This window comes from Herpailurus yagouaroundi, unplaced genomic scaffold (assembly GCF_014898765.1).
Source record: "Herpailurus yagouaroundi ecotype Mexico unplaced genomic scaffold, PumYag 142, whole genome shotgun sequence".
Classification (NCBI taxonomy): domain Eukaryota; kingdom Metazoa; phylum Chordata; class Mammalia; order Carnivora; family Felidae; genus Herpailurus; species Herpailurus yagouaroundi.
Genome location: NW_024412397.1, coordinates 9,203,032 through 9,230,053, shown reverse-complemented (window position 1 = coordinate 9,230,053; position 27,022 = coordinate 9,203,032). Strand labels below are relative to the sequence as shown.

The following is a 27,022-nucleotide window of genomic DNA, read 5'->3' as shown; positions in this document are numbered from 1 at the left end:
TGCTTTCTAAATTTGCTGGGTGTTGGGACAGTGTAGTGATGATCTTTGGACTCTTTAGAAAAAGAAACTGTAGGATTAAGGATACTTACAACTGGTCTGTAATAGCTCCATCTTTATTTCTAGAGATGCCTGGATGTCTGGCTTTGACTCTTGGCCAAGAGAAGGGTCGTAAAATTGATAATGTGTGCTGTTCAAATTCTGACCCTTAGGGCCAGTTTGTTTGCTTCTGATTTCCAACTAGCACAATGGTTTAGACAACCCGGTCTGACTATGTGATCAGAGGTACCTTAAAAATCTCCCTCGGAACTTCTGCTTTGAGCTGCCCAGAAGCCTACAGTCAAACACACACCTTGGTGGTTCAGTCCAGAGATCGTGTCAGTTTGCCAACAAGTACCCTGGGGAGTTAGCGCCTAGATGTCTTTCAAAGCCTCCTTGCTTTCCTGTACTCCATTGTCTTTCTCTTAACGAATCATATCCTTGTAAATAAGCGCCTTGTGTAAGCGAGCAGTGTGGAGTCATGTCTTTTCAGGTATCTGGTCTTTCGAAATCTTTGCAGAGGCTGATCGAAGACTTGAGATTGGCACAGCTTTTGAGGCCTGAAGGCGCTTTAGTGCTTTCAGGAAGCGATTCTGCAGCCTGCTTCTGCTGGAAGAACCTCAGATCTTCCCAGTGAGTAAACATCTTGTTTTAGCTGAGACTGAGCAGAAAAAAAAAAAAAAAAAAAAAAAACCTGGGGGGAAACAAAATTAATTTCTTTGAACTTCTGTAAGTACGAGACATTTTTATGGAGTTTTAATTGTTTTGGATTTGAAGTGTTTGACCTTGAAAACTTTTAGCATTTGCATTTAGTTCATCCTGGAAATCTTATTAATAAGAAACCGTCTTCAATATGTGGAGCAATTCGTTATTGTAGGGCTTTTATTATGAGAGTACCTTTATGAAAATTATTATTGGAATATCTTGTTGATGTCATTTAGTCTCCTTGAAGGTCTTCTGATATGCTCTGTTGAATTGCTTACTGAACACAATCTGCATAGGAAATAGAATGGAAAAGTAATGTTCAGTCTTGGTGGAACACTCATCTTGGAGTTAGTATCTTCTTGTGCCTGATTTCAGATCATTATAAAACAAATTCAACACTAATATCTATTGGACTGTGAAGGTTTTGTAACACACCTGAAAATGGGCATTCCTCTCATGAGAGTTGGGTTTTATGTTCGCTCCTCTTAAATTTGGACCTTTTTTAGTGATTTTGTGTGAAGAGTAGAATGCATCAGAAGTCAAGTCCCTAAATCTTGGGTCTGGGTCAGAAAAAGCTACGGAGCTTCCATCTGGTTCTCTCAGGACACTTGTTTTGGAGCCTTGAGCAACTATGTAAGAAGTCCACCCACACTGAGATGTCCAAGATATGAAGAAGCCCAGAGCATGTGGATTGGTCATGTATAATGCTCCAGCCAAGGGCACCAGCTGAGGTCTTGTGCAATAGCTTCAACCTAGTATCAGTTATTGGACATGTTTGTGAAGACTCCTCCTCCAGATGATTGTCCACCTGTCCACCCCCAGCCATCACATTGAAGGCCAAGAGAAACTGGAGCAGAGACAGGACACTCGCACCGCATCATTCTATAAATACTGAACAATTGTTGGTGTGTACTGTGTTTCAAAGGATTAGCAACTATAAGCAGCAAGTCAACTCAGAAGTCTTAATGACGGAGCAGCAGCTGGCATTAGGTATACAACCTAAGGGCACCTAGGGGCTCAGTCCGTTGAGCGTCTGACTTCAGCTCAGGTCACTATCTCACAGTCTGAGTTTGAGCCCCACGTCGGGCTCTGTGCTGACAGCTTCAAGCCTGGAGCCTGCTTCGGATTCTTTGACCCCCTCTCTCTTGGCCTGCTCTCCCCTGCTCTCACTCTGTCTCTCTCTCTCTCAAAAATAAGCAAACATTAAAAAAAATGATGTACAACCTATTGAAAACTGAAGCAGGAAACTCTGATTGACATTTGGTTTCCTTCCTCGAGAAGAACAGTCAAAACCTGATTGACCATGGGGTTGGCCCTGTGGGTTAAGGGCATGAAAATCTGAGCAAAGTTGGGGACAGACCTATCCTTCCCCACTTCTGAGTCAGGAGGAGAGGTACCATCACCATTCTCGGATCTTCTATCTTTTCAGTGACTCCCTCAGAGGTGGGGAAGTAGTGATGTTCTTGTTGGAGATTTGAGAAGAAATGGGATATTTGTTGCAGCTCATATCCTCTGCTTTCCTCTTTGGAAGCCAGCCTGACCAGAGGCAGCACACATTTCCTGCTCCTTTGGCCATGGCCTACGCTTACGGGGTCAGGAGAGCACGTAGTGTTCTGGCTTTTTCTGCGACTAGGACTAAGTCTCCAGGTCACGGAGCTTATCCCCTACTGCCCCCACTTCTGTGTGCTATCTCCCACACACAGAAGATGATGTTTTGTCCTCCAAAGGTCTTATTCCTGACTTAATTTTTATTTTGTTCAGAACTCAGGTAGGGGTGAGGAGTGGCACGTATTGGGCTTCCTTAAGATGCTAAGACAATTCCTCTGTGTATATCATACACTCAGTCATATTATTTATGCTGTCATGTGAGCTACTAACACAGGAAAGAGTAAACCTTTGATGTTTTTACTAACTTAGAGAAAATTAATATATATGTATTATATATATTTTTATGTATATCATATATAAATCATATCACATATAAATATATCATATATATCATATATAAATATATATCATAAATATATATATTTATGATGTGACATCTTGTCCTAATCCTTAGAAATGGAGTCCAGATGCTTGGAAACCAGTCTGTCAATATATTACTACCATACTAAGAGCTTCTTCAAAATAACTGAACTTTGTGTAATTTCTGGACCCATAGAGTTACCTTACTTTAACTATTTGTGAATATAATTCACCACTTGAAGAAGTGATGAGACATTTAGAAATTACTAAAGAGATACTTTAAGTGTTTTCCTCTGAGAATCTTATTCTATCATAAAGAAGTTTCAAAGGGCTATTGGATGATTTGTTTTGTTTTGTTTTTTCAGAAAACAATCTTATACAATGTGATATGCTTCTTTTCTAATCCAAACCATCCTGGGATTGCACAGAGGAATGACAAAGTCCCTGGTCATAAAATTGCTGAGGAACACTGATGCCTTTGGAACTAGCAATCACCCAATCTTCTTGTTCTTAAGAAAAATACAATCTTGAAACATTTACTTCTGTAGGCAGAAATTTCTTTCTGAAATTCTTTTTCTGAGTTTTTGGTTTTATACTCCAGTCTTGTGAATATTAGCCCTTAAATTAGCTGCTTATTTTTTCTCTTCAGTCCCGTAAAATCTACCATTACAATGGTAATGTAAATACCATTACAAGGTTTTCAATTTTTTTAAAAAGTCAATTATTGTTATGTTTGGTTCTGCCCTAAAGGTTAACCTTAAATAACTTATATCAGCTTTACTGAGGAATAACTGATATACTGAAAAGAAATGAACATATTTAATATGTACAATTTAATGAGTTTGGACATAGACAAATGCCCATGATATGAGCACCATGATCAAAGGAAGAGATATATATGCATATCTCTCAGTTTCCCCTGCTCCACCATGTTTTGTTGTTGTTTTTAGTGTTAAGGACACTTCACATGAGATCTGCCCTCTTATGAATTTTGGAGGGCACAATAGTACACTGTCAACTATAGGCACTATGTTGTACAGCAGATCTTTAGAGCTTATTCATCTTGCATAACTGAAACTATATCCATTGAACAGTTCCCCACTTCTCCCAGCCCCCGTCCCCTGGAAACTGCCATTCTATTCTTTGCTCCTATGAGTTTGACTATTTTAGATGCCTCCTCGAAGTGGGATCATGCAGTATTTGTCCTTCTGTGACTGGTTTATGTCATTTAGCATAATGTCCTCCAGATCCATCCTTGTTGACTGAACATTTTACTTAAATTTTATGTACTTCAGTCTGAAAATTGTCCTTGAATTGTCTTGTCTTTCATAAGCTGCGCTAGCCTTCCCCCCCCCCCCCCAAAGCACAAGCAATTCTGAAGTGCCACATTATTGATACCAGTCAAGGGCCAGCAGTCTTCAAAGGGGGTAATTTGAGCGGTTTAAAGAGAAATTGCAAAGGTTTTGTCAAGGTATAATGGACCCAACAAGAGATAATGTATGATTCAGGAACAAACCAATCACAGTGGAGTGGCATTCCCACTCACAGTTAGACGGAGGAAAGGGAGGGGTTACACAGGACCCAAAGGAAAGTAGCTTAGTGGAGGAGACTTCATGAAAGGAACTGTGGTCATCGGTGGAAGGTCACATAGCCAACACGTGCTGACTCCGCCGCCAGGGGAAACTGGGGACATCAGTGGTTTCTGGCTTCCCAGCTTCGACTCATGCTTCTTATTGAATGAACCCAACAGGAAGCCAGAGAGCAAGTGAGTTTGATGTAGACCATGAATGTCAGTTTCCTGAGACACAGAGCAGGTACAATGGAGACAGGGGAAGCGAGAGGGGGAAATGTCTAGCACAATTATCAAAGATCCCAGGAGAAATATTCACTTTTCAACTTGCCAGATTTTCATTTTATTCGGTCTTTTACTCAGCAAATAACTACTGAGTGCCTAATGATGAGATAGGGGCTGTGAATCAGGAGGAAAAAGACAGTGTATGTGTTCAGGGATTCTATGGTTTAGTGAGGGAGTTAGGATACAAAAAGGAAAATTACAATACAGGGAAATACACCTTAAAAAATAAACCTTTTTGTAAAAGCAGGTCCACCTCTACTGAGGTGCTCAGCACTGCTTTGGAGGAGTAGATGGAACATGAGGACAGGTTTTCTGGAGGATATGCCTGTGATGGAACCGGGAGGAACCGGGACTTATCTGTGTGAAGGGTGTGGAGAATCATACTCCAGGCGGTTGAGAAACATGCAGTTGCTCAGAAACCTTAAGTAGCGTGGAGCTTTACAGGAATATTTTGGCAGAGACAGCTCTCTATTTCTTTACTAACAATTTTTGTCGCTGTCATGGTGCACCGTGTGCTGGAAACGCATGCATACGCACGTACACGCACATGCCTCCCAGGTTTACTTTCAGCTAAGTGGGTCCTTGATATCAGCCGAGACGGTTACAAGAGGTAGGCTCTGAAAGATTAATGAGATAAGTCATGCATTCAACAGTAACCAGAAATAGCAGATTTAATCACGGGAGAACTCTAGGTGTTGGAACTCTCAAATACAGAATATGAGAAATATAAGTACAAAATGTTTAAAGTAAGAAAGGATACATTTGAAGCCATGGTTATACAGTGAGGGATTTGAACAGAAAAGGTTGAAAACGAACATTCAAATGGAACTTCTATAATTGAAATTTAAATAGCCATTCATATAAAAACTCCATGAACAGGTTGAATAGCAGATTAGACGCATTTGGAAAAATGATCTGTGAACTCAGGGCTCAGAACCATGTACACGTAATGGTAAGAAGATAAACCTGAGAGAGAGGCAAAGAGATAGGAAACATGTAGTAGTGACTAATTGGAGTGCTAGAGGAATGGAGAAGAGAGAATTGCTAAAGAATTGCAGAATATTTACAGAAAAATTAAAAAGAGAAATCCATAGTCCAAGGAGCAGAATATAATTTTTTATTGTGGGAAAATACATATATAATTAAATTCACTTTCACTGTTTTAAAGTGTACAATTCAAGTGGCATTGGATACATTTACCATGTTGTATTAGAGTAGTAAAACATCCTAGTAAGGCTCTGAAAATGTCATTTTAAAGTTTGTATAAGATTTACAAGGAGGGGTGCCTGGGTAGCTCACTCGATTAAGTGTCTGACTCTGGACGTCGGCTCAGGTCGTGATCTCACGGTTTCGGAGTTTGAGCCCTGCGTCAGACTCTACGCTGACAGTGCAGAGCCTGCTTGGGATTCTCTCTCTCCATCTCTCTCTGCCCCTCCCCTGCTCTCCCTCTCTCTGCCTCTCTCCAAAGAAATAAATAAACTTAAAAGATTTAGAAAGAATAATGTGATAGTAATATAGTTATATAATGTAAATAGTTGTTTACAGTCATTTAAAATTTTAAACAAAGAGCAAAATTAATGTTACATGTATTCAGGTTTATTCTCACAAAACACAATATTCTAACAAAGAGAAATTAATTACCATAAAAAAGATGCACAAGCATCTTTAAAATCATTATTCTAGTATATTGAATTGAGAATTCCATTTGAGATTCAAGTTATAATTATTATACTTGTCTATAATTTTAAGAATAAATAAAAATTAAAATGGTACTTACTTACCTAATCACTTATTTTGGGAGACTGACATTTTTATGACTCTTTTTGTGGTTTGCCAATCATCAATATGCAATTTAGACTATCAGGCTAATTTATTACAGCTGGTAACCACAATTGAGCGTGTTACAAATCCGTACTGTATTGGGCTTCTACAGTGATTTATATCTGAGGAGGAAGACTTTTTTTTTAAGGTTCATTTATTTATTCTGAAGAAGAGAGTGTGCGCATGCACAGGGGAGGGGCAGTGAGAAGGAGAGAGAGAATCCCAAGCAGTCAGTGCAAAGCCCTATGCGGGGCTCGAACCCACGAACTGAGAGGTCATAATCTGAGCCTAAACTAAAGTCAGACACTTACCTGACCAAGCCACCCAGGCGCCCTGAGAAGAAAGACTTTAAAGATTGAAATTGTTGATTTTCCATTGCATGATGGGGTAAGGGCCCCGTTTCCTGCTTAAAGGACTATTCTTAAACCAGCAAAGATGGATTTTATTATCACAGGGACAAGAGTTGCTCCCCTGATGGGAGCTTTCTCCAGGGGCTATTCAGCTACAAAGTTCACTTTTGGTCTCACCAAGCTAATGCTCTCTTTCTGGAAAAGGAGGAGCAGCTAGTGACTATCACTTAAGAAAACCTTCCTATACCTGAGCATTTACAATCATGGCATTATTCTCTGTCTCTTACCCAGAGTCATGAAACTGAATGTCTTATTGGTCTCCTGTTCTCTTTTGTTACTGATTACCTTCCTTTGGACACTGCCAACTTTTATAACTTATTTGACAGGTGGCTACTAAATGAAAATATGAATGAAAGAACTTGGCTAAAATAGCAAAAACAAAAGTTCAATGAGGGGAGGTTTGGTGCTTTTATTAAATGCAAGGTAAATATGCTTAAATGATTTATTTTTCCTGCTTTAAAATGTCATGTTGTCTGTACTCTCAGAGTCCGTGAATATAATTGTATATATTAACATTCATTTCTGGCTTAATGTAATTAATATTCATTATATTAATAATATGCAATGAACATATGAGACACAGTGTTATTATTCCCGGGTAGCTTTCAAGCTTAAGGGGGAAATGTGCCTAAAGAATTCATTAGAATCACCATAACATGCAATAGAGGTGATTAGAGAGGCATAATTTTAATTGGGATAAAGAGAAATTAGGTAAAATTTAAAGATGGACTTGATAAGTATGTTTTTCATACACACAGAGGGGATGAAAGGTATAGTCGAGTGGGGGGAGAAGAACCAAGGGCAAAGGTGTGCAAAGTTTGATGTGTGTTAATATCAAATAGAGAATAACGTACACTAGGCAAACTGTAAGTTAGAAATGAGGATGAGTCAAGGGTAAGTTCACTCTTACCTCAGTAAGTTCACTGAGGAAAGAATATGTGTTCCCATTGGGAAATTAAGTAATGAAGTGTCTTTAGAGCATAAGGAATTGGAAGAGGGTGGTGAGAGCTGTCACTAAAACCAACATTACATGAGATGTTGCGGATGTTGGACTTGACTTGATAAATAATTGAGAACCATTGAAGGTTTTTAAGCAAGAGAATAACCGGTAAGGCTTACATTATCACTAGATTGCTGTGGAGCAGTATGTACATGAATTTATTGGGGTTAGTACCAGAGTGAGTTCACTACCCGATATGGGAAAAAATGAAGTTGAGTTCTTCCCTCACATCTTAAAAAAATTCCAGGTAGATTACAGGTATTCATAAAGAAACCAAACTTCAAACAAACAGACAAAACCAACCAACCAAACAAAAATAAACTAAAACTAAGATTCTTTTAGTAGATGTTGTATCTGTACAGAAGGGTAGGATTTCTTAAACAAGACATAAAAATCTCCAATCAAAAAGAAAATATTGATAAATGTATTCCACATTTTCAATAATTAAAAAGTTGACAGCACCCTGTACTAGTCAACTCAGTAGTGACTTAAGCATTTTGTTTTCACAGTTCTAGAGGGTGGGAAGTACAACATAAAGGTGCAGGCTGATTCAGTTCCCCAATGAGGGCTCTCTTTCTGGCTTGCAGATGGCCACCTTCTCCCCATCTTCTTACAGTTCAGAGAGAGAGCAAGGAAGTTCCTGGTGTCTTTCTTCTAAGGGCACAAATTCCATCATAAGGGTCCCACCTAATGATTTCATCTAAATCTAATGACTTCCCAAAGGCTCCATTTCCAAATGTTATTATACTCAGGGTTAGGGCTTCCATATATGGTTTTTGGGGGAATGCAATTGAGTCCATAGCACATCCTGTTTTCTATTTTTTGCCTCTCACTCTCTCTGTCCGTACACTTGCTCCTGGAATCATTCCCCAATAACCTAACTGCCCCCAAACTTTTGTCTCAGACTCTGTTTTTAACAGGAACCCAGACTAAGGAGTTGGCATTGGAAATCAGACTGAGGATGGGATTGAGGATCTCACTGGCCAATAGGCAAGAAGACTGTGGTGAGTGGTAAGTGAAACCTGTGAGTCAATGAGAGGCAAGTTCTGTTCTGGGAACTGACAGGAGTTATGGCTACGGTGCTGCAGGGCTGAGACCAAGAACTGAGGCTGGAGAAATAGAATGGGGTTAGATTATGCTGGTCCTTGCAGGACATCTGGAACAGTTTGGTCTTTCTCCTAAAGCAAACGGGAAAGCAGTGACATATTTTAAGCTGTGGAAACAATATGGTCATATTCGCATTGAACATATCAGCATGATGGACACACTAGAAAGTGGGGGGTAGATGGTTATGAATAGGTGTCGGACAATGAGTGTAGAGGCTATTGCACTAGTACAGGTGAGAGCGGGTGAGAGTTTGGACTAGGAGATTGAAAGCAAAGTCCATAGGAACCTTTCCTGGAATTTTAAACAGAACATTTCTGCATTTAATGGAGGATTTGACCAGTTGACTATAGTGGCATCTCTGAATACTCCTTTGAATGACTGTCTGATAATTTCACCAAAAGAAAAAAAAAAAGTCTTGTTAAAACTCATGATTTCCTCAATTTTCTTTACTTTTCAATCTATTCGGTACAATACAAGGAAAACAATTCGCATATTTTCCCATTCCAAACAGTAGCTGTATGTTTAACAGGCAACTCAATGGCATCAACACTAAACCAGCTGGGGGTCCGCCAATGTAGGCCAGTCTAGGCTAGGCTGTTCTGTGGTCTCTGCTTCAATATGCGGGTCTAGCTGGGCTCAGACTGCCTCCGGGGCGGGGCTCAGGTACGATCCAGGAGGAATTCTGAGGTGTAAGCTCCAGCTGTAGCAGCTATCTAGGGAAAGCCCTTTCCATGGCAATGCCAGAAGCTCGAGGGAAATACCTCATGCATCTGAGACTTAAAACTGGCAAAGCAAGTTGCTTGGTGAAGACCAGTCCAAGGAGATTGGGGGAAATGTATTCCACCTCTACGAAGCCAGCACAGGGTTGGGGAAGCATACTCCTACTTCAGAAGAGGGGAGAATTGTGGCCAATAATTCAACCTGTTGTAAAAACTAAACTAGATCATAGTCTCCCCAACCAAACCTGGAAGCTTTTTGACAATTCCTTTCACCCCAGTCCTTCCCCAACTACTGAGTCAGAAGTAGTTCCTTTGTGTCTACATTGCTCTTAAAGGGACGGTTGATATATATATATATATAAATATATATATATATATATATATATATATGTTTTTTTGTTGTTGTTTTTTGTTTTGTTTTGTTTTGTTTTTTACAAGGAAGCCTATGTCATTTTGTAAGGCTTTTCTCAAGTGCAAAATTGTAGTGACATTTGGGAAACCAAATAAATTTTGATTCATAAGGCCCAGGCTTTGTAGAAAGCAGAAAGGATTTTCTGTAATTTTTAAAATTTCAGTTTTAAAAATTATGAGCCAAGCCCAGAGTATTGAACGTAGTTTTATACTACCAAAGGAAAAATATTTGATATTATAAAATACTTATTGCTTTACCATGAATGAAAGAAAAAGTTGAGTCAGTAGGTTAGAAGGGATGGTTCTGAAGGGACCTAACCGGTATCAGTGCTGGTAGGTTAAGAAAGTTAAGTGCGGAAGTGATAGATTTGGAGGATTCATAGGTCGGATTTAATGCCTGACCTTTCAGATTTGTGCCAAGAGGAAAAACATAAAATCTGTTTAAATTATCAATGGCTAAGGGATGGTGTTTTGTCAAATGGGCCTGAAGTTAGCCTTGTAGAATTTGACCACTCTGGGGTGGAGTGGTCAAAGTAGACAAGAGTGCCCAAGCATTCTAAAGGGGAGAAGTCTTTAGAAGACACCTTGAGTCAGAATGAGAAAAGGTAGAATGTATGACAAGTGAGGATGGGACTAATGATACCTGTAGCAGGTCCCACTTCTAAATGCCTAAAATCATCCAGGATGTGGAATGTCAGGGTACAAGATAGTGATGACTAGAGAGGGCTCAAGGGTGAGGTGTTCACCTTCCCATTCAGATGAATGCAAGTCACATGCCCCTGATGACTGGCTCTTTACCTCTGAACCCTGGGAGATAACTCCTATTTAAAAAAAGGAAAGGAGGGGCGCCTGGGTGGCACAGTCGGTTAAGCGTCCGACTTCAGCCAGGTCATGATCTCGCGGTCCGGGAGTTCGAGCCCCGCGTCGGGCTCTGGGCTGATGGCTCAGAGCCTGAAGCCTGTTTCCGATTCTGTGTCTCCCTCTCTCTCTGCCCCTCCCCCGTTCATGCTCTGTCTCTCTCTGTCCCAAAAATAAATAAACGTTGAAAAAAAAATTTTTTTTAAATAAAAAAATAAAAGAAGGAAAGGAGAAGGAGGTTTGAAGAAATATTGAATACATTTTTTAATGGTTGTGTCACATGGGGCAAGCTTGAAAAACAGGGGTGATGGGAGTGCTTTCTCTGCAGAATGACAAGGTGTTATCAGGGGAGCTCTGCAGACAGGTGGCTGTGAACACATCTACCAACAGAATACATTTACAGCCTGAAAGTGACTGTTACCTTAAATTGCGAAAAATCAGAGCCTTCTGCCCTCAGTGAAAATAAGGGTCAAAATTGAGGTCACCTAGAAGTTGAACTGATTCATCAAAACGATGGAAATTTGCATTTTTGCACGTATGAGTTATTAGTCTGAAACATAAACACACACATATCATTTTGAAATAAGAACTCTCAAGATGCTTCATTCTTAAATGTCTGGTTAGAGTCTCTTAAGGTAAATTGGTCTCTTCTGTTTTGTAATGTTGTAGAATTGTTGTTTCACCTGCAGTTGTTTTGATATTTATTGTTCGAGTTCTACATATATGAAAGGTTAGAGATTAAGTAAAAAAAACACAATCCAATGTAATGAGCAGAATAAAATTCTTCTCCGCTGATTTTGGCCAAAGATCCAAGAGTTCTTGACTGCAAATTTGAACGCACCGGCCTATCAAAGTCACAGACCACCAGAGCCTCGTACACAATCTAGTACCATTCAACAGAATGAAGACTTGTTCACTCAAATGGATTTATTTTACTATTTTTGGTTGCCAGCAAAAGGTGAAATGGAAAGTTTGAAATATGCCTGAAAATCTGGTCAGCATCAGCAGCCAAACCAGATAATTAGGACAAAGCCATACTCAGCACCATATTCTTAGAATTTGTAGAGTACAAATTATCTGCAGCTGTGAATAACTTCTAATATTTAAGCAATGGGTAAAAATTTTACTTTTTGACCCGAACTGTCTGGCTTGGCTCTCTCCATAGGCATTATGGCCAACTTTCCATTTTGCTTTGTACTTTACAGGCGTGGGCAAAATCTGGACAGTTAAGAAGCTGAGTAATTTTTTCTTAATTTGGTAAAATAAAGCAAAACTACTTAGCAGGTCATTTATTATTCATTGCTATATACTATCTCTTGATAAATGGTTTAAATAATCAAAGTATTAATTTTATGTTTATTTATAAATTGAGATTTAGAAATAATTTGTCTAGTCCAAGGAAAGAAGGAATGTTAACACTGGAGTATAGCCAGATTTTTCTTGGTCATTATAAACAAACTAATTAAAAGAATAGGTTTAATATTTTTGGGGGGAGAACTAGCTGGTACACATTCCTGGAGAGTTCGATAGTTTTACAGAAAAATTTGTGAAGAAAGGAATACAAAGGAGATGCAAAATACATTAACATTTTTTCAATAGAGAAAGAGACCGAACTGGTATGAGTCTGGAAAAGGGAGTTAAAGCTTTTTGGTAAGTGGGAAAGGGCAATTGGACATTACAGAATTCTGATTCCTGGGATATGGACCATGAAAGGTGGAATCTAAAAGAAAAATTGCAAAGTGAAGGAAAGGACTGAATGAATATCAGCACGTGCTCAAAGAATATGTCATTAGCTATAAGAGCTTCTTCCAAAGTAATATATTTTTGTTTTTGGAAGTAATCTCTTCATAACTAGAAAAAAGAAAAGCCAAAACAAATGAATCAGATTGAGTTTCTCCCTTAAAATTTTGAACCTGGTCCTTGCTTTCAGTGTTAGAGGATATGTACAGCTGTAAATAATTTACACTCCAAAAGTTACAAGAATGAGACTGAGTGAAATACGAGTAATTCTGGAGAGGAGCCAGAGAGAAAAGGAAGGTTAATTCGATACGTCCTGCAGTATCCAAGAAGTTAGTTTACTTAATATGTGGTGAAGAGCAGATAAAATTTATCCAAAATAAGTTTTTAAAGTTAATCTACTGTATTCTAATTTTGTCCATAATACTTTCATATAAATATATCTACCGAACCTGTAGAAAGTTAAGTGACTAAAAAGCTTTGCTATATAGCATCCTAATATAAATTTATCTTAATATTGGATTCATATATAAGTATGATTTTTCAGCAGCTCTGCTTAAAAGAATCTTATTTCTTAAACTTGAATACGATTTTCACTAATAAAACTATATTTTCTAGTATATAAAAATGCAAAGCATATTATTTATTGGCTATGATAAAGGGTGAAGATTTCAAAATATGTAAAAACTTTTTTTTTTCACTTTAAAGATAGTTGTCAGAAATATAAGCATGTTTGATGTCGACTGGTATTAAGATATTTGAGTGGAAAACTAAGATGGCATGACTGATTTTCACATTAGCACATGGTTAGTTTTGACTAAAGATTATCTTCTCCAAACATCCATTCCTTTCTTTGAACAATAAAAACAATAATAATACCACAATTATTCTAGGGAATACTATATCTACCAATTTAGGCATGAATTTTGCTTGTGATTGAAATTTTGCTTGTGTTTAAGGGAAAAACCATGTTTGCAAAAATGAGCACCTTCTTTAAATGGTACTGACTATTCGTTAAAGGACCAAGTAGAGTTGGCCATTAATATTAGTTTGAAAATCTGATAAAAAAAGGGAACATTGAAACACAATACAATTTAAAATTAAGCAAGTATTCACTAACATCTTCCAGTAGGCAACATCGAAGTAATTATTTTTATTAATGCTTAAATTGTTCCATTTTTTAATTCTAGTTCCTTTGAGTAGAAAATTGATGCCATTATTCCTAGGCTCTTTCATTTAACAAAGTTAAGATGAATGTATATATTTATTGTGGTGACTGGCTCTTGATTTTGGCTCAGGTCATTATCTCAGACACCTGCTGTGCTGACCTAGAGCCCGCTTAGGATTCTCTCTCTCTCTCTCTCTCTCTCTCTCTCTCTCTCTCTCAAAATACATAAGTAAATATGTGTATGTATTTATGAATAAAACCATAAATAAATACACATAAACCATATATATAGTTTTATAAAATACATAGTTTTATATATATTCCTTTTTTTTTTGTTTTCATTTTTTTTTAACATTTACTGATTTCTGAGAGACAGAGTGCAAGCTGGGGAGGAGCGGAGAAAGAGACACACACAGAATCCGAAGCAGCTCCAGGCTCTGAGCTGTCAGCACAGAGACTGACGCGGGGCTCAAACTCATGAACCGTGAGATCATGACCTGAGCCGAAGTCGGAAGGCGAACAGACTTTTTATATGACTTTTATATGACTATATATTTAATTGTAGTCAAGACACTCAACTGACTGAGCCACTTGGGGGTCCCTATCCTTTTTTTTTTAATACTATATTGTAGATATCACTTTATGGTCATGTATAGAAACATCTTCATTCTTTTTTATAACTGGACAGCATTTTATTGTGTTAATATGCTACTACTTGTTTGTATAAAATACAGAACGAATTCTCACTGATACTCTCATTAACAATGAGACTGAGGATTTCTACTAAACCTCTTCTATATCCAATCTGTGTCTCTTTTCACCCATGTTGCAAATCCTGTTTCTTGAAGATCTGAGAAATGTAACATTAGCATATCACAAATCACGTAATTTCTCATTTGCTTTATCTGCAATATGCACACAACAGTCTGAGAATAACAATACCAATACTTCCACCAAGAAGATGATTACTGAAAATAATTTAAATTTGTTTGCAGGGTTTTTTGGTCAAATTATCACAATTCAGATAACTTGAAATTATCAATCACTGTGTGGATGTACTAACTGGATATACAGGTAAGTGTGGCTTACCTGGATATACAAGTGTGGCTACTATCTGTCACCGTACAATCTTGTAATACCATTGATAATATTCTCTATGGTGTACCTTTTATGCTTTTGTGTTTTTGTGAGTGTGTTTGTAATTTTTTTAAAATATTCATTTATTTATTGGGAGAGCGCAAACAGGGGAGAAGAGGAGAGGGGGGGGGACAGAGGATCTGAGGTGGCCTCTACACTGACAGGCTGACAGCACAGAGCCCAATGTGGGGTCAAACTCATGAACTGCGAGATCATGACCCGAGTCGAAGTCGAACACTCAACTGACTGAGCCACTTGGGGGCCCCTATCCCCCCCTTTTTTTGATAGTATATTCCAGACATCATTTTATAGTCATGTATAGAAACATCTTCATTCTCTTTTATAACTGGACATTATTTGTTGTGTTAATATGGTACTAGTTATTCATCCATTCTAATATTGACAAATATTTGTGCTATGTCCAATCTATGTTTTTTAGCTATTCTTGGAATTTATAGTATTGTTTAGATGTCCTTTTCTATATTCACCAGCTTGTCCTTGGTATATATTTCTACAGGGGGTATTGCTGTTGCATGAAAAGCTGAAAGGTATATTTAATTGTGCTAAATAGTGCTGATATTTTTATGATTTTTGAACATTTTTGTATTTTTCTTTAGAATTAGATCTAGATATGATCCATACATTGCATTTGGTCGAAATGAATTTAAGTGTCTTAATCTATAAATCCCTGTTCTTTCATCCTTGAAATTTATTTATTGATGTAACCACATGTAGAATTTCATTTTCCTCTCTGCATTTCTTATAAACTAAATGCTGTATTTAGAGGTTTGATTTGGTTTTGGCAATAAGTGTCCAAAACTTCCATACAGGAAGTGTTGGGTAGTTCTATCAGGACACATACAATAAATGGATGCCCTCCTTATGTGATGTTGTGATGTTGGTAGCTATTGATGACTATTTCCTGGATTCATTATTAATTAGTGATATGGAGACTTATGATACTCTAATTCAATTGTAATATATCTAATTATTCTTTCCCCCATCCTTTCTGTGTTCTTTTTCTGGAATTATGATTAGACGACATTTTTTATATCTCCATATAATCCTGAATATTCCATAACCTCTCTCTCACATTCTCCAAATCTTTTATTTCTGGAGTGCATTCTAGATTTTTCTTTTGTTTCTATTTTCAAGTTCACTAATTATCACTTCAGCTTGGTCTAACTGCTGGTTAACCACCTCAGCTTGGTCATCTGCTGGTTAGCCACTTCCAGGGAATTTTAAAATCTTTAATCACTTAGTTTTTATATTTAGAATATCTATTTGTTTATTTAAGAACTACTTGGGCAACTTTCATAATCTCTTGATTTTGCTTATACTTTTAAGACATTGGCACTCATTGAACTTACTTGTTTTTGGTCTGTCTCAATTCTAATACATGAAGTCTTTCTAGTTTTTATTGTGCTTTCTTTTTTCTTCCTGGTTTCATTTATTATGTCATGTGTACTCATATATTGTGCTGTGTGCATGTGTGTGTATGTGTGTATGTGTGTGTATGTGTGTATGTATGTGTATGTGCAGATCATTTGGGAGAGGACTTTATCTGTGAGAATTTTGGGGATCTTGAGGTCTTTCAGCTCTGAACCATTTTAAAATAAATTTGCTGAGAACTTTAAGACTAAGGAGGTCATGGAAGTTGATCTCCAAACTCACACAGGTTCAGCTTATACTTCTGTATTTTCAGGGAATATTTTTGCCTTTAACATTCAGCACAAGCTTAAGACAGGCAGATGTTAATTGATCCTTTACATTCTACACAGCAGGCTAATTGATCATTTACTTTATGCTGAGGTCATAGCTATTCGAGTTCTAGTTTAATGTGAGAAACTATGCCATTGGGCTCTAGGCTTTCCCTTCTCCTGTGCCCTGAGGTGTCCTCCAAATGGAAGCTCAACATCACTGAATTTAGGAAAATACCCCCACAATGAAAGCTGACTTTAGCACACTTCTTCCTTGATTTCTTACTTCTACTTTACATTTGGCCTAATATTTCTTAGTTTCTTTACAAGTTCAGCAAAACATTGTTTCTGTTTTATACCAGCTATTTAAAATCTGATAATTAGTAGAATTTTAAGAGGGTATTTAGATCACTACTCTGCCAGGAAGAGAAAACTATTTCATGATATATAGAATTTTAAAGTTAGTGTAAGTGATAAACTATCCAAACCAAAGGATTCAATGTCTTGTGCCTCAAATTAAGCAGATTTAAGAGTAACTCTAAGAGTTCCTTGCCTGGAAATAAAAACAAACAAACAAAAAATAAGAACGGTTTCCTAAACACATCACACACAGTTATTAGGATTGTTTGATTCTCAAGGAACAAAATAAACTTCAAGATTGGCAAGCATACCGCAATGAATTAAATAGAAATGTTTCTTTTATCTTTTAAAGGAAAATTCTAGTTACTAAGTTACATTTGCTGGCATGTTAGAGGTAGTAAATTAGAACCTAGAAGTGATAGGGCTTCTGTGAGGGTATTTATCAAACCTCTGGTCGAATAGTTTAACAAGTGAGGTAGCTCTTGCTGGCAAGGAAATTAGAGATATAACTCAAGCTATTTGCACCTACAATCTACCAGTAGAAAAACAACTTTATGATAGATTGATGTACTTGAGGATCTTGAGATAATCAACATTTTTCTCTCTCCATATGCTTACCTGTACTAGCATATTTCTTTTAATTAATGAGAAAAGTTACTGGGTCCAAAGTCAACATTTGCCAGCAAAGGAATTTTCGTAATCAGTATGCCAAATAAAGCATCATCTGGTTTTATCTTAGTTTTGTCATTTCGTTTTCATCAACGATTGACTCTTGATGAGCTCATACTGAATATCTACCAATTCGTATGGATCTGATTGCTGAGAATGCCTTCCTTTATATCTAACAATCTTGTATTATGATCGAGTAGCTACCGCTGTTTGGTGTGAGATGGGACCATTTTAGTTTGCCATCTCACCAGATGTCATCAGATCAAAGATGTGCAGAATTTTGGATATCATCAGACCAACTACCCTCAATTTTTAAATAAGTAAAAAAACAAACAAAAAAAAAGACCAAGTCCTAGTGATTCGTGAAACTTTTCCCAAAGTCACTCAATTGTTATGTTTATGTGAAAAAAACCTATCCAAATCTTTGATATATAACTGATTGACTAAATCATACTCGTTATTGGAAACCTGGCACTTATGAAGACGGTGTGCTGGGAACTGAGAATAAAAGGTGATTAAGGCATGGGAACTGCTCTGAAGGAATTCACAGAGTTGGATGAGTATAACTATAAGGAAATAGTTATGCCTTCTGGTCAAAATAATTTCTAGTTATAGCTTTTAATGCATCTTTTCCATATCTATCACTGCAAAGATGAAAAAGAAAAACTCAAGAAAACAGAACAAAACAAAAACTGAAAAGACCTTGTGCCAGAATTTTGAAGAATTGTAGACAATTATAAGGCAGATAGGGTACGTATATGAAAAAGTAGTCTTCAGCATCATTATTCTAAACTTTGATAGTGTTTATTCCGAATGGTACAAAGATGCTTTCTGTGTTCCTTTTTAACAACATATACCAACCATCTAGAGAAGTGGACACTGACTCACAGATGTGTTTCCATGAGGTTGACAGATGTTTCTAAATACTTTGCTCTTGTCCCCCAGTACCCTGGTAAAGAAACAAAGAATGCAAATGCCAAAAATTTTCTCTGGCAAGAAATTTTTATGCACACACATGGTTTTGCATCTTTATATAGGTGTGTGAGCTGGCAGTGCAGCAGGGAATTCTATGAAAAGTATAGCTCTCTTCTAGAAAGAATTACAAGGAAGTATGATGACAGGAAGCCCAGCAGTGCATTCTAGGAATTCCTTTTCACATACTGTGTGGGTGGATTGTATAATGCAATTTAAAAGTACAAAGAGAATAATAACTAGTTATTTACATTTAAAAATTTTATTTTATTTATTTATTTAAAAAAAATTTTTTTTTAACATTTTTATTTATTTTGGAGAGACATAGAGAGACAGAGCACAAGCGGGAGAGGGTCAGAGAGCAAGAGGGAGACACAGAATCCAAAACAGGCTTCAGGCTCTGAGCTGTCAGCACAGAGCCTGACGCGGGGCTCAAACCCACGAACCATGAGATCGTGACCTGAGCTGAAGTCAGACGCTTAACCAACTGAGCCACCCAGGCGCCCCAAAAAACTTTATTTTTTAAATGTGTATTTTCATACTACTTTAATAATCTACATCACATAGTGGTGTAAGAGTACATGGACGTGTTTTATAAATGAATACATGTACTTACGGGTTCATACTGGATATAAGTAGAGAAGCAGAAAATCATGCAATGAGGGAGGGGGAAAAAGCAGCAAAAAAATATGGCTGACTATAGAGATGAGTTATATTGGTAATTCTGCGGCGCTTATAAGGATTAAAGGGAGCTCTGAGAACTTAGGCAAACTTGCGGCCTCTCACAAAGGCTGTTGTTTTGTTTTGTTTGTTTTGCTATAAAACAGCTTTATTGAGATATGATTCACATGACTTACAGTTTACCCATTTAAAGTATATAATTCGGTGGCTTTAGTATATTCACAGAGCTGGGCAACCATCATCACAATCAACTTTAGAATATTTTTGTCACCTAAGGTGAAGGAAAACCAAGAAAGAAGCCTGCAGCCTTTAGCAGGCACTTCCCATTTCCCTTCAACCTCAACAGCACAAACAATAGTCTACTTTCTTTCTGTATTTTCCCATCCCCGACATTTCATATAAATGGAATCATAGAATATGTTGCCCTTTTCTGGCTTCTTTTACTTAGCATAATGATTTCAAGCTTCCTCAGTGTTATAACATGTATCAGTATTTTCTTTCTTTCTTTCTTTCTTTCTTTCTTTCTTTCTTTCTTTCTTTCTTTCTTTCTTTCTTTCTTTCTTCTTTTCTTTCTCTTTACTGCCAAATTATATTCCAGTGTGTAGATATACCACGTTTATCAGTCAGTGGGCATTGGGTATTTTTCCCCCATGTTTTAGCTATTATAAATAATACTGCTACAAGCATTTGAGTACAAGTTTTTATGTGGATGTAAGATTTTATTTCATTTGCATCTTTACCTGGGATCAATCAGTGGGTCATAGGGAAACTCTATGTTTAACATTTTGAGGAACTGCCCAACTGTTTTCCAAAGCACCTGCACCATTTTATATTTCTACCAGCAACAGGTGAAGATCTATTTCTTCCATATCTTTCACCAACACTTGTTATTATATGTCTCTTTTATTACAGCCATCCTAGTGGATGTAAAGTAATATCACATTGTGGCTTCAGTTTGCATTTCCTAACGACTAAGTTGCTGAGTATCTTTTCATCTGCTTTTTCATTAGCCATTTGTATATCTTTTTTAGAAGACATATATATTCAAGTCTTTTGCATATTTGTAAGTTGGATTGTTTACCTTTTTGTTGTTGAGTTGTAAGAGTTCTTTATATATTCTGGATGCTAGGCCATTATCATGTATGTGATTTGCAAACATTTTCTCTCGTATTCTTCCTTTTCTTCATAGTTTTTTTTTCATCCATGCAAAAGTTTTAAATTCTGATTAAGTTCAGTTTATCTATTTTTGTTGTTGTTGTTGTTGTTGTTGTTGTTGCTTGTGTTTTTGGTGTCATGTTTATGAAACTACTGCCAAGATCTAAGGTAATGAAGATTTGTCCTTATGTTTACTTCTAAGAGTTTTATATTTTTAACTCTAAAATTTATTTTTTTTTAAATTTAAGTTTATTTTTTTTTATTTTGAGAGAGAGAGAGTGCGATCTGGGTAGGGGCAAAGAGAGAGAGGGGAGGGAGAGAATCCCAAACAGGCTCTAGCCTATCAGTGCAGAGCCAGATGCAGGGCTCGAACCAACAAACTGTGAGGTTATCACCTGAGTCAAAATCAAGAGTTGGACACTCAACCGACTGAGCCACCCACATGCCCCTTAACTCTCAAATTTAGGTCTTTGATCCATTTTAAGTTATTTTAGTGTGTGTGTGTATGGTGTGAAGTAAAGGCTCAATGCCATTTCTTTGCATGTGGATATCCAGTTGTCCCAGCATCACTGGTTAAACAAACTGTTCTTTCTCCATTAAATTGTCATAGTAATGTTGTTGAAAATCAGTTGGCCATAGATTTATAGGTTTACTATTGGACTCTCAGTTCTGTCCCATTGATCTATATGTTTATCCTTATGCCATGCTGTTTGATAGCGGTGGCTTTGTAGTAAATTTTAAAATTGGAAAATGTACAACCTCCAACTTGTTATTTTTCAAGATTATTGGGCTATTTGGGTACCTGCAATTACATATGAATTTTAAAATTAGATTTTCAATTTTCACCAGAAAAGACTGTTGTGATTTTGATAGTGCCTGCATTGAATCAATAGAGTTTGGGGAAGTATTGCCATTTAATAATATTAAGTCTTCTAATTGTTGAGCATAGGACATCTTTATTTATGTATATATTTGCCCTATCCTTCAGCAATGTTTTGTGGTGTTCAGTGCACAGCACTTGCACCATCTTGTTTAAATTTATTACAAGTTATTTTATTCTTTTGGATGATATTATAATTGGAATTGTTATTTTAATATCCTTTCATATTGTTTGTTGCTTCTGTACAGAAATGCAACTGATCCTTGTGTTGATTTTATAATCTACAGTTTTGCAGAATTTGTTAATGTGCTAATAGTTTTTATATGGAGTAGGGTTTTCTACATGTAAGATCACCCCACCTGTGACTAGAGATAGTTTGTATCCAATTTAGATGCCTTTAAATCTTTTCCTTGCCTGTTTACTCTGGCTAGGACTTCCAGCAAAATATTGCATAGAAGTGAAGTGAGAGTGAGCATCCTTTGTTATTGATACATTAGAGAGTTAATAGAGAAAGCTTTCAGTGTGTGATTTGTTAGCTGTGGATTTTTCATATGTACCCTTTCATGTTGTGGACATTCCTTTCTACTCCTAGTTTCCTGAGTGTTTCTATTAGAAGGTTGTTGGACGTTGCAAACTGCTTTTTCTTCATCTATTGATATGATAGTATGTATTTTTGTCCTCCCTTCTATTATAGTGTTATATTACATGGATTGATTTTCATATGTTGAAATACCTTTGCATTCCTGGACTATATCCCACTTTTTCATGGTATATAATCCTATCACTATGCTATTATATTCTACTTTCTAGAATTTTGTTGAGGATTTTTTTCCATCCATATTTATAAAGGACATTGGTCTGTAGTTTTCTTGTGATGTCTTTGGTTTGGTAAGATAATGCTAGCCTCATTGAATCAGGAAGTATTACCTCCTATTCTATTTTTGAAAGAGTTTGAGAAGGATTAATATTAATAACTATGTATGTATGTATGTATGTATGTATGTATTTAAGATTTCACTAGTGAAGCTTTCTTCTAGTTCTGGGCTTTACATATTAGGATTACTCATTTTTCTTTACTTGTTATAGGTCTAAGATTTTCTATTGATTTCTGAGTCAGTTTTGGTAGTTTCTACATTTCTATGAATCTGTCCATTTTGTCTAGATTATCTAATTTGTTGGCATACAGTTGTTCATAGTATTCTGTTATAATGTTTTTTTTTTTAATTTCTGTAAAGTTGGTAGAAATGTTCCTACTTTCAATTCTATTCTATCAATACAATTTTTATCTTTACCCTTCTCATTATTCTTTCTATTCTATCAATACAATTCTTACATTTACCCTTCTCATTATTCTAACCGAAGGCTGCCAGTTTTGTTGATCTAATAAAGAAAAAAAAAACTTTTGGTTTTATTGATGCTCTGTATTTTTCTTTTATTCTCTATATTGTTTATCTGTGCTCAAATCTTAGTTTCTTCTTCTAGTTTTAGGTTTAGTTTTTTTTTTTTTCATATAGTTTCTTAAGGAATATAATTAATTTATTGATTTGATTCACAAAGACCTCCTACTTTGTTTCAGAGGACTTTCTCCTGGTTAAGTATCTATTTGGTTGCTCTAAACCTGTGCTTATCTTGCAGATTTCCAGTGGGTAGATCCTGGCAGTTTTAACACGTTTTCAGTTTCTTAGCTCCAGAGTTGCCAGTTCCACCATTTTTGCTGAGTGGTCTTAGGCTCAGAGACATTTTGCATTCATTTGGAAAGGACAGTTTTGTCATGGATCTATGTTAACTTTTCCAACTTCCATCACGGTAAGGTCTAAAGGTTCTGACCACTGTCAGAACAATGGCGTAATGCCAATCACACTAGATGAGGAAGAAGTGACTGGTATGTTGATGACTTTGCTAAGACACATGCCCTACCAAGGTTGAAGGAAAAGCCCTACCAAATTAGTAAAATTTTAGGCACAAAGGAAAACACATTCACATTACCATATCTTGTATCTCCCACCATTACAAAGGAAGCATAACTGATCTATTTTTCAGCTGTAGTACTTAGCTAGCAATGTTGTGAATGGCACATAACAAGATTACTTGTCTGCTCATGGGGATTGTGCCTAATAGTCTTATTTGTGCTTATTTATATTTTCTGATCTCTTTCAAATAAACGTATATTATGTTTTAAATATTATTTTTCAACAAAATCTTTTTAAGAGAATTTTATAAGTTTCTCACAAAATTAATAAGAGTGAGTGGGCAGACAGAAAAATATTTTGACAAGTAATTTTTCATCGCTGAAGTCAAGATTCTTTATCTGTAAAATAATGATTTGATTATATTAGTTGTTTTCGAAAGTGCTCCTTGGAGTCTGGGGAGTCTGTGGATGACCTCCAAGGGCTATTGTTGGAGGAAATTAGATGTGATGAGAGTTTCCAAGTGGGCAGGTTTCCAAGTCCTCCTCCAAGAATCAATGGGAAAAGTTCCACTTTTGACGTACATGACTTCTGTGTAATATATATGTATCTTTTATTCTTAAAAGAAAGGACTCCATTACTTCAAAAAGATTTGAAAGCTAATGTGAAAAATAATTGCTTCAGTTATTTCTGACTATATGCTGTCAAAATATCAAAATATAATTATTTTATTATTTTTCAAATTGCCTAGAGCATCATCTGAGCTTGGCCTGTGGAACGATTTGGGGAACAAATAGAAGACAAAAGCATTCGGTTATGAGTATTTTAAAAGTTTTAATAATAACATATACTGCTGAGCCCTTGTAGATTATTTTAGTTAAAGTGATAATATGTATTAGTTTCAAATTTTAAGATCTCAGAGATATCATAAATAGGATAATTGTCATTGAGATATTTTTCAAGGTTTCTAGACATCAACAGATAAAGGAAATTGTAAATACAGAAGCTACCTTATTATAGTTGTCTAGTGTTTATTTCTATCATTATTCAGAAAGGTAGAGCCTGACTAGTTTGAGCCAATAATAATGCAATTTCTACTTGAAGAAAAAAGACGTAGTACCATTCTTATACTATCCTATAAAACACATTACTGTCATTGAAATCTTTAGGAAGGTTGTTTAATAATATTCATAGGCCTAACTTTAACATATGTTTATTTTCCTACCTCTAGGATTTAGATGAAATTATACTGTTTTTATCTGGATCATTACCAAAAATGTTTCCATTTGTATTGATTTAGGATATCTTAAAATTCATGAAAAAAATCAACATATACATTTTTATGACCATATAGTGTGGGAATATGCCAAAATAAGATTGTCTTTTAAAAATATATTTTTTTAAAATATAGGAACCTCAGTTCCTTTTTTTTTTTTTCCTTCTTTCCTGTAGTTTTTTTAAAGTCAAAAGAAGTTATACCTGGGGTGCCTGGGTGGCCCAGTGGGTTAAATGTCTGACTTCAGCTAAGGTCATGATCTCGTGGTTCATGAGTTTGAGCCCCGTGTCAGGCTCTGTGTTGACAGCTTCAGATTCTGGAGCCTGCTTCAGATTCTGTGTCTCCCTCTCTCTCTGCCCCTCCTCCATTTGCACTCTGTCTCTGTCTCTCAAAAATAAGTAAACATTAAAAAAAATAAAACTTAAAATAATTATGCCTGGACAATTGGATAATAGGAGATATATAATGAGAACATTAAGGCCTTTATTTAATTAGCTAATGGTAATACATATTTTTATTTAAATTAAATAGATGTTTTGTATGTCCTTTGCTTTTGCAGAATTTTAACTCTCTTGTTTCCAATAGTTGGACATAAAAGAGATTTGAATTCATCAATATCAATTAACCAGAATTAAATGAAATCCCGACTAATATTTACTCCTTTTAAGTGTTTAGAATGAAAAGAATATTATTATTTTTTTTCATATTGTATAATGGAATCTATATATCATTATTACTGTTACTATTGTTATTACACCTGACATTTATTGAGTGCTTGCAAAACACCAAACTCTGGATTTTATTTTGTAAATGCAAAATAATTCTTATAACAATAAATTGGCCTATCTTTGCAGAGGAGGATGGTGAAGTGGGTACATTTGTTTACCCAGCAGACCCAGCCTTGAAAGGGCCAGTGACAAGGGATTTGTGGGAGGATAAAACCTGTTTCCAGGCAGGTTTCCCGCTGTGGGTGGAGAGCAGTTGAGCAAACTAAATATCCACAGTCTTTAAAAAATGTATTTTATTTTTCAGTGGATTTCTTCAGTGGATTTCTTTTGTGGATTTCACTAGCAGTAGGATCTCTTTTCTCTATTCTTCAGTGGCTTTTGTAGTCTTGAATTTTCCTGGAACTTTGTTATACTTCTGTCCCTGTCCTGGGTGTCCATGCTAACAACCGTCCTCAGGGAAATTATCTCCTTTGCTTAATAATATTTCTTCAACAACATAGATGGACCTAGAAGATATGATGCTAAGTGAAGTGAGTCTGTCAGAGAAAGACAAGTACCATATGATTTTACTCATATGTGGAATTGAAGAAACCAAAAAACAAACAAAGGCCCAAAAAAATGAGAGAACAAACAAAAAACCCAGACTCTTAACTGTAGAGGACAGATGGTTGCCAGAGGGAAGGGGGCGGGGATTGAGAGAAACAGATAAAGGGGATTAAGAGTAGACTTACTGTGATGAGCCCTGAGAAATGCATAGAATTGTTGAATCATATGGCACACCTGGAACTAATATAACACTGCATATTAATTAAACTTAAAAAATACAATTAAAGAAAGGCATTTCTTCGTGCCTTTTTTTCTGTGTTCCAAGCAGCTGCTATGTGTGGGAGAATAAACCAGATCCCAATACCCCGTAGCCAGTCAGGTAGTGCCATGATGATCCTAGTGATAAATAACCCCATCAGTTTGGGTTTGTACTACCCTTGGATCCTCCCCGGACACTCTGGCGAGACTGACTTCCACCTGGAGGCAGCCTCCTTCTCTTTTGGGTGTTGTATTTTGTCATGTCCCCCACATTGGTTTCCCTGTCATCAGATCCAACATGCTTTGGATGTTTAGAAGTTTCCAAAAATGTCTTGTGTAATGCAAGCACTCTTTCTTCATTTCAGCACTGTTATGGGTTTATTTTTAATTCAACAACGGCCACATTTTTGTCATGTTAGTGGGATATAGCGTGTGAGGAGAGGAAAACTTGTATTTGGAGTCCGTTCTGTTAAAGTCTGCTGATAGCATATATGAATTTTGTGAAATGTCTCATCTGAGGCTTAAAAACGGATAGTCAAGACTAACCTTAATGTTTTGCTCTCTCTGGAAAATAAATTTTATAACTATACTAATGGTGCTTTGATAATTGTGGTTATTTTCTACTGTCTCATAGGATTTTTTTTAATTCTTCAGCTGTTTTGGTTTACCTCAAATATACTCTGTTTTAAATATTTATTAAGAGATTTCAAGCCTGTTAATATTGTGATAATGCATGTTACAAAAAGATTAATGGTTAATTGAATATAGTACTTTAAAAATTCATGCCTTCTAATTATAATAGACCTGATGTTTTTATCAGAGTATGCTTTGCCATTTATAGAGATCCTTATAACATAAGAAAAATGATAATAATTTTCTACATATTTTTTTTTTATTTCCCCAACTTTCTTTCAGTGAAGTTAAGTGTATATTCTAACATAGGCACATGCTGGGGTTA

General features: G+C 36.3%; 1 protein-coding gene across 1 annotated transcript in view; it reads left to right on the top strand.

The window, feature by feature from the left end:
- CCDC102B (coiled-coil domain containing 102B) overlaps positions 1–27,022 on the top strand; it is a 195,062-nt gene that overhangs the window by 30,168 nt on the left and 137,872 nt on the right. The window contains 3 exon segments of the mRNA XM_040478595.1: positions 557–1,731; positions 8,700–8,806; positions 14,791–14,869. The gene's annotated coding sequence lies outside the window, so the exon portion shown is untranslated.